Below are 15,920 nucleotides of genomic sequence, written 5' to 3'. Positions count from 1 at the left end.
CCCCACTCACGGGTGTCATCTAGGCCAGGGTAAGGTCGAGAGAAACGCAGCATAAATAACCCTTTCATAGAATATCATCATGTACACACCCGAAGTATGTAACGATAATACCCCATCAGAGTCTGAACTGCTCGTGATATCAATGTTCTGCTAAGTGGCGCAATACCACCCGCTTCCCATGAATCACTCTATTCCTAGGTGTCCTAGATTTCACTCATAGCCTGGGTATTAGGCCTTTTACCTCATGTAACTCCCACCCCAACAGAGAGACAAACATAGCACAGCCAGATGAATTTATGATGATGAATGCAAACATAAATGCAAACAATAAATGAAAACAATAAATAAATGAATGCAATAAATGAAACAGCAAAAGCAACCAAACCCTATCCTAGAGAGCGCTAGGAGAGACTCGCTTAGGGAAGATGGACCAACAAGAGGTCAACTTCTCTAGTATCCCCAGCAGAGTCGCTAGCTGTCGCATTACGCGAAAAACCGGCGGGAAAACGAAACAACAGAGTCGCCACCGTGCGTTATTTATCCCAAAAGAGCGAAAGGAAATGCTCGAAGTAAACCTGGAAAAGACATGGTCTCGCGACCGGAGAGAGATGGGATCGGGAGTCGGTTATGCGAAGGGAAGGTATTAGCACCCCTACGCATCCGTCGTACTCGACGGGATCCACGCACAAAAGAACGGATAAGGTTGCTAAAAACTGCTCACAAACTGCACAAGGCTGGAAGGAAACACAGAAAGACAAAAGAAACGGGACTCGGCAGGATATCGCATCCTGGGCCTACGTAGTCTGTCAGGCACAGACATTAGAGTCGACGTAGTTCGGGACAGGGGAAAACGTGATCGCTAGGATGTCGCATCCTATGCATACGTATCTTCTCTGACCGGAGAAGAATCAGAGCACTCGTAGCTCGGCTAACGCACGCCAAACAAAACACAAACATAAACAGGAAACCGACTGCCAATCGTTGGACTTACGGCAGACTCCACACAAACAGGCAAACATGGAAACCGAACGCCAATCGCTGGACTTATATCAAACTCCGAACCAACAAACACACACAGGAAACCAACTGCCAATCGCTGGACTTACGTTAGACTCCAACAAGCAAACAAGACCCAGGAAACCAACTGCCAATCGCTGGACTTACGTCAGACTCCAAACACACACAAAGGGGTTACAAAAGAAAAAGGGCGCCCGGAGAGATCAACTCATCTCCTGCCTACGTACCTCATCTGGTATGAGGATCAAGGAGACGTAGTTCCCCTACGCAGGGAAAGAACTTCTAACCTAACTAGAGACAAAGGGAGACACAAACTACTAGGGAGACTACGACTCGAGCCTAGAAGTTATCATGCATACCATCCCTATGTTAAGGTTTCTATCTAACTTGCACAGGGAGCAAGCTATCCTAAACAGCACAGGCAAAGTCATACAAGCACAAAAAGCAAGCACACACACTATATGCACACAATTGGGCTCATACAAGGTTAGGCTGTGAAACACAAGCCAACTGGAATCGGGTGCAGTTAGCTCTTAACCCTAACATTGAGAGTTAGGGTGAAGCAGATGAAATGGGAAGTGAGGATAAGACCTCACAGCTCTTATCCCTGGCCTGGGAGAGCTTCAGACAAATGAAAATGCGGGAGTTCAGAAAGTAGGAACTCTTCTCCATATATGACTGACACAACAAAGATCTTGGGTTAATATCCACAATGCATCAACACATGGTGTGAGCAAAGTGGATGACACACTGAATAGCAGGAGCTGAATTGCACATCTCTTTTATCTGCCAATTACCTCATAAGAGGTCTTTTCCTGCTTGGCACAAAAATAAACAAACACAAGCATTGCCTCTTAAGGAGGGCTTCAGACAGGTGCCTGCCCACATAACAGGACAGGTCTTCCAGACTACATGAAGTCAGAGAATTATACCTCAATGGTTAAGCAACCAAGCAAAGCAAAATAAAGTTCAATAAGAACTCAAAGCAACTTAGGTACATGAAAAAAATCTAAACCAATCAGTTTACAAGTCAAACAAACAAACAGGAAACAATCAACCATACAATCAGACAGATAGTCAAAGCAATGCAACAGTGAGCAAGGCACAAGTTATTAAGCCACTTGGTCTCAAAGCCTACAAAACAACTCAAGGTTAGCCAACATCTAGATCAAACATCAATGCTCAAGTGAGGAAGCATCATCAACTATAGACTTGGATGTGTAAACCTGAAATCAAAGCTCAACTGTGAGTCACAAACCACTAGGTCAAGGCCTAGGGTCAAAGATGGAGAAAAATTTCAAAACATAACATGAAATTTAACATGAATCAACTTCATTAAATCAAGAACACAATCCAAAAGGTCCCATATCAATATCATTAACCAAAAGCATTTCATGAACCAAACATGGCAAGGTATGCAACTTGTGACCACATTGTGACATCAGAAGAAACAAATGCACATTAAATCAAAAATGATTCAAATAATCTTGGCAAAATTCATGAGTAAACAGAACATACAACATGATAATCACACAAAAAATTAGAGGCATTGGACATCATTAGGCATGGCAATCACATAGCATAAGTCAACACAAACACAAGACAAGCACATGTGTGACACAAATTGTCACACCAACTTAGCATAGGCATAAAACAGAGATGGATCATGGTAAAAACCTCAAACCAAAGCCAAAACAACACTCAACATGTATACAAATAGTGTGCAAAATTTCACAAGCATTTAATAAGGAACAAGCATTTCATGATCAAATGAATTTCAAAGCAATTTTAAAGCTCAAATGTGACCATCCAGAAGGAAAAATCTCAATTAAATCAGAAATGATCCCAAAAATTCCAAAAAAAATCATGCTCAATCACAACATCCATACTTGTGCATCATACAAAAACTCAAGGCAATTGGATAACATTTGGCATAGTAAACACATCAATCAAGTTGAACATCACAAGGTGTGACACAAATTGTCACACCTAACTTAGCATGATCATAAAATAGCAATGGTAATTGATAAAAATACCAAATCAACACCAAAATGTCAAGCAAGATGTCTAGTTATAGCATGCAAAATTTCACATTCATTGGATAAAAACCAAGCATTTCACAAATGATATAGCATGGCAAGGTCAAGCAAGCATACATGTTCAATCTCCTTAGACAAAATAATTTCCAGGCCAGGCACAATTTTCATTTTAATGATCATAAAAAACTAGATAGAGTGAGAAACACAATGCAAAAAATTGGGATGAATTTGATTGAGTTTTCAATTTTTAATGAATTTTGGAAGTTGATGGAAGAAATAAAAATGAGAAATGGAGCTAGCATGAAAACATGAAGGGAAAAGAAATAATGGCAAGGCATTTTGAAGAAACGCACCAGCCAGGAATCGATCCCTGACTGGATTTGAATTCCGCAGGTAATCCACATGCAATCCGAAGGAAACCGTATGCGTTTCGCAGGTAAATGTTATGAGTTTCGCACAAAATTCGCAGGAAGCCTATGCGTTCCGCAGGTAATTACGCAGGAAAACTGGACAGGCATATGAACATGATGAAGATCATGAAGATCTTCATCCAAATTTTTCCAGAAAATTTCAAATGCTCCAGAAATAAAAATCAAACACATCATTCAACTTATCATGCATCCTACAACAAGAATCTATGAGTATTTCATGCAAAAACAATCACACATGCATGGATCGAAGCAAATGAAAATCATCATCCAAACTTTAAATGCACGGATCTTCATGGATATAGCATCATTTTTCTTGATTCAAAGTGCAGATTCATCACCATTCTAAGATCTACAAGATAGACATGATGATTTGGAGAATTAAAGAGGTCAAAAAACTTACCTCTTGATGAGCAGCACTTGAAATCACGTGTTTCCAAGCTTTTCCACGCCTCAATCCTCTTCTTGTATGCTTATTGAGATGGATGATGATGAAATGGAAGCTTAACAATGCATGAAACGAACTGAATCTCTAACTGCCACGAAAGCTTCAAGTTATGAACATGAACTCGAATGCAGTGATTTCCTCTGTTTCCACGTCCAAAGATGCTCAATAATAGCTTAGGATGATGAATGAATCAAGGAAAAGTGACTGTGCTTGAAGAAATTTTGAGAAAAAAAGTGAGAGAAAAATTTGTGAATTTTGTGATTCTAGATCTAGAATTGGTAATTATGATGAAACAGTTAGGATTAAGGCTTTATAGTCCATGCTAATCATGTTTAGGAAGTGGTTTAAGCAAATGCAAGTGTGATTAAGGGCTTTGTGGTGTGAATGCAAAAAATGAGTTTTCATGCTCCATGCACCTCATGCACGTGAACAGTGCATGTTCTTGGCTTAAAATGACTTAAAAATATTCCATGCACATATTGGAATTGGCTTGGTATGCATATGTTCAACCAAAATGAATTTATAAAATTTTCCCAAAAATCTTCATGAATGAACTAATGCCATGCAAATAAGATTTCATGCCAAATGATTGTATGCTTGGAAAATACATGTTACAAGGATCAATGTGCAAAAAGAACCACTCAAATTGGCCTTTTGGTTTGAAAGTTATGCTCATTTGAAGTTTAAAACACACTTTGTCATGTTTTGATCATATCTCCTTAACCACACATGAGAAATTGATGACCTTGCCATTTTTGGAAAGTTCAAATTACAGGTCACCTGCTATTTTTGGAAAGTCTTGATCTGACTTCAAATCCTTCAATGTTGATGTTTGAAATGTCAAATGAGACTTGTTTTCACATGATTGAGGCATCTCTGACCATCTCCCACCTCCAAATACATAGTTGAACTGACAGTTGACTTCTGTTGACTTTTTAGGGTTTCAGATGATTTGCACATAGACTGATGAGCTCTGAGCCTTCAATGCTTGACCAATCACTTCAACATGATCCTTGGGTTACATGAACTCATTGTACCAACCCTAGGGTTTTGATTCCATAGAAAATGCACTTGTTGCCTTGCACAGTTGAATCTCTTGACCAGTCTTGCCTGATGACTTGATGGACTATGCAATGAACAATGCAATGTTAATGACCTAAAATGAAAATGTATATACAAAATGGGAGGTGAAAATTTGAGGTGCTACAGATATCTTGCGGGCATACATCACAAGATGACTGAGTGGACACGAGTTTCCCATATACTTCTCAAAGTCAGGCACTTTGAATATGACTAGGATTTTCACTTTGGGCATTAAGCACAATTCAGCAGCACTCTTCGCAAACAGATCTTTGCCTCTCAGCGTTTTCAGTTCCTTGCGCAGCTCATGGAATTGGTCCTTCATCTCATCCATCTTCTCATAAACGTCCGGGCCCTCAGATGGCTCAGAGTGATAGATGGTGTCTTCTACACGCGGCAAAGTGTGGACAACGGGAGGTGGCACAGACATGACCGGGCTAGATGCCATCATAGAAGCAAAAGTGGGAGCAAAACCCTCTAGCACAAAGTTGGGTGGCATTCCCCAAGGGAATCTAGCAGGAAGATTCGGAGCAAAGTGGGCGGTGGCAGCAGGCACTGTAGAGGTAACCACTTTAGAAATGACAGTCCTCGCGGGAGGAGTTGCAGGAGTTGGAGAAGCTTGGCTTTGAGCAGCAAGAACTGACTCCATCATGGCAGTGAGTCGGGAAATCTCCTCTTTCAAATCTCGGTTCTCTTGCTCAAGGTGTTCCATTATCTTTGAATGATTGGCTCGAGTGTTGTACCGGTGAGTCAGCTAGTCTTCAAAATAAATGAAGAGCAAAGAGTTGGACCACTGTATCAAGAGCTCGAAACCAAAACCTGCTTATACATATGATGCATGCAATGCTCGTGCATATGATTTGTTTTTTATCGGAGGAACTTTATAAGGATCTATTTGCAAATGTTTTGAAAATATTTAACTTTTTGAGACATATGTTGAAAACTCATAGCAATATAATATTTGGAAACTTTTTACACCAAAGAAGTAGTACAGTCTCAATAACCAAATACAATACAAGAGAAAAGGAGAATAAACATCCTATGGAGCCCTAGAAGCAGTCGTCTAAAGCCTTCGAGATCGGAAGATACGTCGCAGGAAGCTCCTTCACCACTCTCTCATAAGCTGCTTCTATGTTGGTTTTCTCCTTGGCGAGCTGATCATATCTCTTCTTCCAAAACCTAGATGAGTGAGGTAGGAGAGAAGTAACCACATCATCGGGTTCATCAATAACCTGATGCTCTAGAAACTCGATCATTGCATCCTTATCCTTGAGCTGCTGAAGAAGCTCCTCACGCTCATGAACCCAAGCATGCAAAGAGTCTTCGTCTGTCAACTCCTCTACTCCTTGATTAGGAAGGGTTGAAGGCCCAACCATAACCATATGGGTAGGTCTCGGATACTCATACGGCATGCGGTACTCGAGGGTTCTCTTCCTCACCCAAGAGGTGTAAGGCTCCAAAGCAACACAATTCCTCGGACCAAGCTCATTCCTCCCTTTCCTATGAACCTTGTGCCAGGCGCGAACCATCCTATCCATCAGTTTTTTCGGATCTTCATCCTCTTGAAAGAATAAGCCTTCCAACGAAATGTTGCTAGGTTTATCCTTTAAAGGGAACCCAAGCTAACGACGAGCCAAAGCAAGGTTCTAGTTAATTCCACCACATGTACCAAGAAGAGGTACATTGTAGAACTCACCACAATAATCAATAATCTTAATGCCATCATAAACACGATTATACCAAGAGATATCATCATTAGTGAGAGACATAAGTCTCGTGGACCACCGTAGACATCCCTTGTTCTCCTTGAAGGCAAGCATCTGAGGCAAGTGCAAAATAAACCACTTGTACAACAGAGGCAGACAACATACAATGGAACCACCACCCTTTGCAAATAGAAATAAGTGTCACCCAACAGAGTCGGAACGGGATTAAGAGAAGAGAAAATTCTAATAGTGTTCACATCCACAAAGTTGTCGATGTTGGGAAATAACACTAGCCCATAGAAGAGGAGTACAAATATGGCTTCAAAAGCTTCCTTACTCATGGCCTTCCCAAACAAGGTAGCTTTGGCAAACAGAAAATCAGACGGGAGACCTTGAATTCCACCCTTGGTCGTCATATTGGCAACAATGTTAGACACCTCCCCGTGAAGCATATCAGCAATCTCTTGAGAAGACTGAATCTTCTCCAAACCACTGAATGACAACCGGTCAAGAATAGGTATACCCACATGATAAGCATACTCCTCCAATGTAGGCAGAAGCTGGAAATCCGGAAAAGTGAAGCACCGATACAGAGGATCGTAGAACTGCACCAACACACTCATCAAACCCTCATCCACTTTAGTAGAGAGAATAGCTAGAAGCTTCCCATGGCGAGCTTTGAAATCCAAGGGCTCTTATACATAAGATGTCAAACGCCTTAACTCTCTCAAGTCGGGTTATCTGAAACTGTACTTCTTCGTATTCCTTCTTTGCTTATCCATGTCTGCAAATTTGCAAATCGACCTTTTAAGTTCTTTGTAAAATTTTATTGTTGATGACATGAATGTGGATGAATGCATGGATGCATGTATGCAACAAACACACTCAAGGATCAAGCAAGTCATACCACACAAAGGTCACGGGATGGCTCAAGTCATCGTCAATATCAATCATCCATTTTGGTGGATTATGGGTTACACCTTACCAACACCCAAGTTCCATTGATTTTGAGGATATACGAGAACGGATCGACCGCGAATCACGGGTGTGTTGTGAGTCACGAGCATGGAGTCTCAGTTAAGAACCACCAAACGGGAGTGTACTAAGGTTAAACCTTACAATCATGTTCTAAAAGGTTCCCATAGTCATCATCCCATCTTTTGGATATTATCAGATAAAATGACTACTCGTCCTCCTAAAATATTCTCGAGAGGGACTCTTATGAGTGTATTATCGCATAACAATCACATCAAGTCTTACACTTGAACGACCTTCGCACTACGTCCTAAAATAGCCCAAGATGGGCTAGGTATTTAAGGTCCTTGGTTTCTAGGGTTCTTATTGGAAAGAGTAATGCCTAACCACGACTACTCGTGTGACATTACTGATCCCAATAAAACCTCCACCAAGTGAATGGACTTTCAAGTTAACTTGTTAAGGACTAACTCCACACAAGTCAACAAGACTATGTCATTCCCCTATCGTAAGTGCACTCGAGTTCGAGTATATAACTCATCTCACAAGAAACCACCAAGCATACAAGCAATTAATATGTCAAGCAATTCATACATTACAAACAATACATTCATCCAAAATATTTACAAAAATATGCCACAAATAAATATAAACATACAACTCATACAACCAAAAAGTAGGCTAAACCCACGGGGCAAAGAATATCCCCAGCAGAGTTGCCACTTTTCTGTAGCGGGGTTTTCGTTACTTTTAGGCTTATTGACTAAACCAAAAGTCAACATACAATTCGAGTCGCCACCGCACTTTTATTTATCCAAAAGAAAAGGATAAAAAGCGAACAAAAACCAAGTAAGAAGTTTTTCAAATCGAAAACTAATAAAAATGTCAGAGGTTTAGGTAAGGGTGTTGGTTATGAAATGGGAAGGTTTTACGCACCCAAAAGATCCTTAGTACTCTAAGGGAACCTCTTTTGCAAATATGTGTTGTAGGTTGGTATTTGTGAAAAGATTTGTGCAAAAGATTGGAGGGATGAGAAGAGAATAAATTATATGTAAAAATTTTGTTGTTTGAATGGATGAACCCATTGCCTACGTACCATCACAAAGGAGGACCAAAACCTCGTAGTTCATGGTAAAAATTTCAAAGATTTGTGAATTGATTTTAGTCAAAAGCCTTAAGGTCTTTTGTTATCAAAGGGAGAAAACTCAACCTAAGCCAACAATCCACCATGTGAGGAAGGCTTCAACATGCTAGTGAGGGGTTAACCCTATAATAAGCATGAAAGGCTTATAATCCAACACTAAGGATGAGGTGAGATTTACATCAACCACTATGATAACTCAAACCTATGACTAATGTTCTTGAAAAGGTTTTAACAAGTGGCCATTGGAACCACAAAAACAATTGAAATGGGTTATATTTACAAGTTAGATTTATTTACCAAAATGAGGTCAATGTTGGATTAAAGCTTATTTACAATGAGTATTTATGAAAATGGTTTTGAAAAGTCAAAGGCCTAAGGCCTAGGTTTCTAATTTGAAATAAAATAAAAGTTTTGAAAATGATTTTTTGGCTTGGTTAGAGGGGGGATAAGAGAGAAGGGCTATTCCTAAAGCATACAAAGATAAGAGGGGAAAGATAACCCTTGAAGTTCCTTTTCTTGGAGTCGTAGAGATGACTCAAGATGCTCATTTCCTTTGGATTTAGCATACAAAACAAGCAATCAATAGTTTGAATTCAAGCTCCTAGGATCTCCATTTGGCTTGGCTCTTAACTTGGCTACTCATGACAATGGTCCTCTTTTCACAATCTTAAGATGAGGTTCCTATCACACAAAAGCACACATCAAAAAGCTCATAACATAATAAAGGGAATGGACAAAGAATAAGTTTGAGGAGAAGTCCTTTGAGGTCAACTTTGAATTTTACCATTCTAAAGGCATGAGGCCTAGTTGCTCTTCAACACATTTTGCATTCTAAAGGCATGAGGCCTAGTTGCTCTTGAACTCTTTTAAGCATGGGTAAATCCTAATTCTAAGTCCTTTCTCCTTTTGTGTTTTTTTTCAAATCAAAACAACACAAAACAACACAAAATAGCAATATATTTATATATAATAATGGGCTCAAATGAGCAAAAGCAAAATGACATAAACATAAAATATGTGCTCAAGTGAGGAAAGATGAAAATCAAGATGAATAATAAGCAAGAAATAAATGAAATTAAAAGTAAATGACAAGAATTTAAAAGCTCAAATTAAACTTAGTAGTTAGTAGAGTTATGTTAAGCAATCGTAAGTGGACTAATATAGTAGCCACACCTATCTGAGGCCGGTCAAATAACACAAGTTAGAGGTCATGACTAGTAAGCCAAGCTCCATAAAATTGCCATGCCAAACAAAAGGGGAAGGGCCTTTTATTGACTTTTGGTTATTTGCTTGACCAAGAAGTAACCTATCTTTGACACAAAATAACTCACTTGATCATGGATCAAGTTGAGTTTGGTTTGGATCAAAGAAGATTAAACTTCTATTTGTCAAGACCAACCTTAAAACTTTAACTCAAACTCAATTCAAAACAACTTCAATAAGTCCAATTAAATTTTCATAGGTTCAACATAGTCAAACAAACTTAGACTAATTTTCTCACAAATTTTTAAAGTCAAAAAGTAATTAAAATCAATTAAAAACAACCAAAAATAGCATAACATGAATTAAAATCTTAAATAATCTCAAAACAAACAAGAAATTGTTGAGACTATTTTTCATTGACTTATCATGATCCATAGATGCTATGAAAATATTTTTGTATTTTTTAAAAGTCAGAAAGTATTTTAAAATGAATTAAAATAATTAAAAACAAAACAATTCATGAAAAATATCAAATGAAGTCACAAAAATTATTAAAAATCATAATATGAAACTAGATTTTTCAAGAAAATTTTCAAAGTTGGTCTCATATTTTTCTGACTTCATATGAATTTTTAATGAATTATTGAAAATGGAATGAATTAAAAGAAAATAAAGAGAAAATGAAAATGAACGAACAATGCTGAGCCACTAGATCCAATTCATTAATTGACGTGGCACACTGCACAACTTGGATTTGATGATGCACGGTGGGCTCAAGTCAACAGTGCAACACAATGCATTAAAACAAGTAATTAAAACGGACGCGGGATATTAGATCGTGAGATAGAGATCCAAATGCTATAAGCATGCACATGTTGTGGTGGCGGTGGAAACCACCGCCTTCTCCGGCCAACCAACAGATTCCGGCCAAATTTGCAGAGAAATGAATCTTATCAAAAACGAAAAACAAGGACATGGAAATGAAGCTCATGTGATGTAGATCATCATTGTACCATTGGATTTTCTTTCATTCTTCTTATATTGAGAGGAAGATGAAGAAGAAAATCATGGTGTCCACACGGATTGTTCATGAAATGGCAAATTGAATGCACCAAAGGCTTGCCTCAAGTATGAGGACTTCAGAGAACCACAGAAACACAAGAATACTACATTGAATTAGGAGTTTCAGATCCAAATAGTTTGAGTTTATACCTTTAAATTGATGAGCTTCTGGCCACGAATACTTCAATCTTCTTGCTCTTTATTGATCTCTGAATGTATGGAAGATGATTGGCTAAGGAATCTAGCTTTGAAATTCAACTAATGTTGCTGAATTTCAAGCTCAAAAATCTGAAAAAATGGTCAATGATTCCTTTGGTGAGGGTGTGGTTTCAGTTCTGCAGCATAAGGGATCTCCAAAATGTTTTGAAATGAAGCTCATGAGGCCCTTATTTATAGCTGAATGCATTTGAATTCGCACTTTGCTCATGCGCACGGGATTTGAAAATTTGAGTGCATGGGCCTTTGTGGACGTGTCAGAGGCCCATGGATGGCTGAAGGAGCTTGCTGAGTTCACATAGAAGGCATGTGGTCATGCACTTGGAATAGAAAGGACTTGCATATCAATTTTTACATAAAACATCAAGAATGCACATAAATAAAAAGAAATTTGAATCTCCCAAATGGTAGATCCAAATGACCATTGTGAGTAGTGGTTGGAAAGCTATTGAAATAAGGAAGAATAGTCATGTTGGGAAAAAACCATTTGACATGTGGAAATTGATCAAAACTGGCTTGGAACTTTCAAGTGTAAAACATATTCAAATCACTTTGAAAAATAACCCAAAAGTAAGCTTGGTCAAATACATGTAGATCCTTTCAAGATGGTCATTCTAGACTCAAATTTTGCATCATTTGGATTTTCTATGACAAAGTTATGGGCATTTGAAGTTGGGTACTTTTTCAAATTCAATGAATTAGGTCCAAGATGACCTATAATATTTTGCAATATCACATGTATTTCCTTTAGGATTATGAAGTTTTGTCCAACATAACATTTTAAGTAGACATCTCAAGCTTTCCAATGTTCTTGGTCTCACCTCAAAATCATAAAAATTAAGGAAATTATGCCCTTGGCAAGTTGACCCAAAATTAGGGTTTCAGCCAAAATGACCTATAATGTTTTAAGATGAATGATGACCTTCCAAGTTTCAAATGGATTTTTCATGAACATGAAAGTTGTTAATATGGTTCTTAGGAACATTGTTTCTTTTTGGGTCATCTTCATTTGACAAACACATAAAAAAGTATAGCACATTGAACCTTAGCTTAGTCAGATGACTTGATTGGTCAACTTTTCACAGTCAAACTTCCAATCCTGATGAATAAATGATTGAGGGGCCTCAAATAGGCTCATATATGCATAAAATGATAAAGTAAATAACTTCCCTTGATTAAATTTGATCATAGATTGAGATTGCTTCATGGGCAAGGTACAGTCAAAGCATAGTGAAATTAGGGTTTCCTTTGGAAACAATCTTCAAGCCCTTTGGGTTATCTTGATCAAATTGGAAAATTGAGATACTTGGGAGACATATATGATTATTAGGAACTTTGTGGACCATTGTCATGCTTTTTCTCATCTTCATCTAGCCATTGCATTGGGCTTAGGAGCCTCCTAGAAGCATTGTGGACCACATGATCATTTGAGCTTCAAAACAAAAAGAGTTAGTGACATATTTTTGTGCGTTTGGTTAGTAATAAAATAAGAAAAGCAATAACATACAATACAAACATGCTTGGTGGTCTCAAACCACTCAAAAAAGTCTCAACCCTAGCGTTAAGGAGCCAAACATGTTGTGATCCTTGAGGCATGCACTTGTGCAATAACATGATGCCATGAGGGATCTTAGGGTTAAAATTAGGGTCTTACACTAAAGAATTGACAAAGAGAGGGAAAATCATATGAGACACCACCAAATTTTATTTATGTGCCTCAATCGGAGAGGCGAGGGGAAATAGTCGATAAAACCCTCAAAACAAAAGACGCACACAGGAAGCACATGGATAAGGAATCGACATGGGAACCAAGACTTGGGTTCAGAAGTCGGTTACATAAGGTGATGGTATTAGAACCCGTCACGTGCATGGTTCTATATGGGAACCATTTGGGTTATTTGCGTTTGTGGGTATTTATCACATTTTTTGTTTTATTGTCAAAAGAGTGGAATTTTGAGTTTTATATTATTGTATTTGCTAAGGATTGTGACCCTTATGTCTATGTATCACTCAACGGGGATGAGGAATAAGAGCTCCATAGTTTAGAGTAAAAAATGTTCGTGTGTTGGTTGATTTTACCTTTGAGAAAAAGGTTTTCAGGATGCTTCCCTAAGGAAAAAGAATGAGGTTTTATTGATTTTACCTTGAATAAGGGTTTATGGAAAGATTCGTTTGTGAGTTTCTACTAAGGTCTATGGGTGGAGTTGATTATTCTAAACAACAAGAAAAGCGTCTTGCGTCCAAAATAATCAGAGTAAGGGTAGGAATGCTCCATTCTTACTCATTCTTCGACAAATAAAGCTCGTGGCGCACAATAATAATCGTAGTTTTAAGTATTCTGAATTTGAATAAGAAAAAAGTCGCTTGACGTTGGATCAATGGTTTGTTTATTTGATTAATAAATTTGGCTAATGGAATGCCACAAGTATGGAAAATAACAAACTGAAAAGTAAAGTGTATCCTTGTAAGGTAGCACAAGAGAAAGCCTTGTGTGTGTGAAACTGACCTAGGATTATGGCGCATCAAGGGAAAAATATCATTGATGCAAAGTATGGAAGATGATCAATGGATCAAATTACCATAGATTCGTAACAATGAAAGTTCTTTAACCCCAAGTCTATATATCAATAGATTGACAAAAGGAAGACTATGAAAAACTCAAGGTTGAAAGCTTAATGATTGATTAAGTTATTTAAGTTTAATAAGGTATAAGATCAATGTATAATACTAACAAGGTAATAAGAGTTAGTGTATGATATAAACAAAATAGTATAAGAGGTTAATGGGTTAGTATAAACCAAAAGGAATTGCAATGTATCAAATGAAATTATCAGTTAATAAATGTACAAGGCTTCATTGATAAGTCAAATGACCCATGTTGTTTGAAATAGGGGCAGCATACCCATGCTTCAAAGTACCACAGATGAAAACTTGATCATCATTAGTAGCTTTGACGTATGGAAGGTTCAATAAACACTAAATCAAACAATATCATGACCAAAGTAGACAAAAATATTCAAATGACTCAAAACAATGCACAAATAAATTCTAGAGACAAAAATAAAGGGGGTCCATGTTGGAAATATTTTCATAATTATAATAATAAGTGCTGTAAAAAATAAAAAGAAATTGGAAATAAATATGGTGAAAATAAACAAAATACAAGTGAAATAAAACAAAATGGGACAGAATGCACACGATAGGGGATGAACCCCTGACCTTGGGGTCATTGGGGATTAAACCCCCTCTCCCACTAGGCCAAGCACTCGCTTGTGATAACAAATGCGGTTAACAGAATAAATAATAAAATAATAATTAAAAATTAAAGTGCGCACTGATGAGCCAATCAGAACACGACAACACTAAATTTCAAATTTAATACATGGGCACAACTTCGTCTTCTTCCTTGAATCAACTCAAAATCAAAACTTACAAATACAAGTTTTTCATTGGATTTGGTCATGGAAATAACTTGCAAACACATATTCGAATAAACCTCCACACTCAGGAGCCATTCATTGGCCTTGAGTGTGGAGTATTTTCAAAATTCTCAGATGAACCAGTTGACCTAAAATAAAAATTAAATAATGGGTAACGGTTAATCAGAAGTCAAAGGCAAGGGTTAATGATAAATGAGAGATTTTGAGTGGAATGGTAAATTATTTGAGTGAAGGGGGTGAGCGTAACTACCTTATCGGACTATGTTTCAGAAGTGAGCTCCGATGGGTTATTGTACCTCAGGTGCCATGTTGGGGAGGTGAGTTAGTGTTTCGAAAAGCTTGAATGATGGTTATAGAAGGATTATGGTTGGTTAATTTGAATTGAAATGCTTTGAATCTCATAAATCATATCTCTATTTTTTAAGCTTCAAGGTGGTTTCGCAATAGAGGTTTGGGGACTTTTCCAGCGTGGTTCTGAAGAGGAACACCTTCCACTATATATAGGGAAGGTGATAGAGTGGTATGGAGGGAGAAAAAAGGTGATTTTCTCAGAAAACACATGCGGTATGAAGCATGCTTGCAAATGGATTTTAGGGAACATGAAATGGAATGTTCTGACCTGGTTTGCTTCACCAACCAATTGGTTTTGGTCCTTAGCACCCAACAAGAACAACCAGAGGCATTGTAGTGGCCTGCTATGCATTTGAATTTTATCCAATTTGGGAAAAAGCTAAACTTTCTATATCGCATCAGGTTTCATGATTTGGGAAGTTTATATACCAATGTTGACTTCCATTTAGGCCTTGGTATTTTGCATAACATGTTACAAGTCAAAAGGAATCAAATTGAAGTGGATTAAGACGTTGGTGAACCAATTTTCAAATTATGGTTGAGGTGTGTATGGTTTGTGCATGATGACAAGTCAGCAACTTTGGACCAAGGAAAAATGAAATTGGCTCGTGCATTTTGTGCAAAGCTTGTGAAAAATGATCTTTTCCATGTCCTTAATTGAATGCAAAAAGAACTAGGTCAAACCTAGTTATGATTTGGAAATGGCAATGTGGTAAAGTAGTGGTCTTATTCATGATTTAGGGCATGGTGGGCATGTTGGACCAGCTTGGCCAATGCAAAAATTGAGGTCTTTCCTCAATGAATTAGGTGT

The sequence above is a fragment of the Lathyrus oleraceus genome, chromosome 1, assembly GCF_024323335.1.
Source record: "Lathyrus oleraceus cultivar Zhongwan6 chromosome 1, CAAS_Psat_ZW6_1.0, whole genome shotgun sequence".
In the NCBI taxonomy this organism is placed as follows: domain Eukaryota; kingdom Viridiplantae; phylum Streptophyta; class Magnoliopsida; order Fabales; family Fabaceae; genus Lathyrus; species Lathyrus oleraceus.
The sequence above is the reverse complement of the archived record's forward strand: the minus strand, read 5'-3'. Positions refer to the sequence as shown.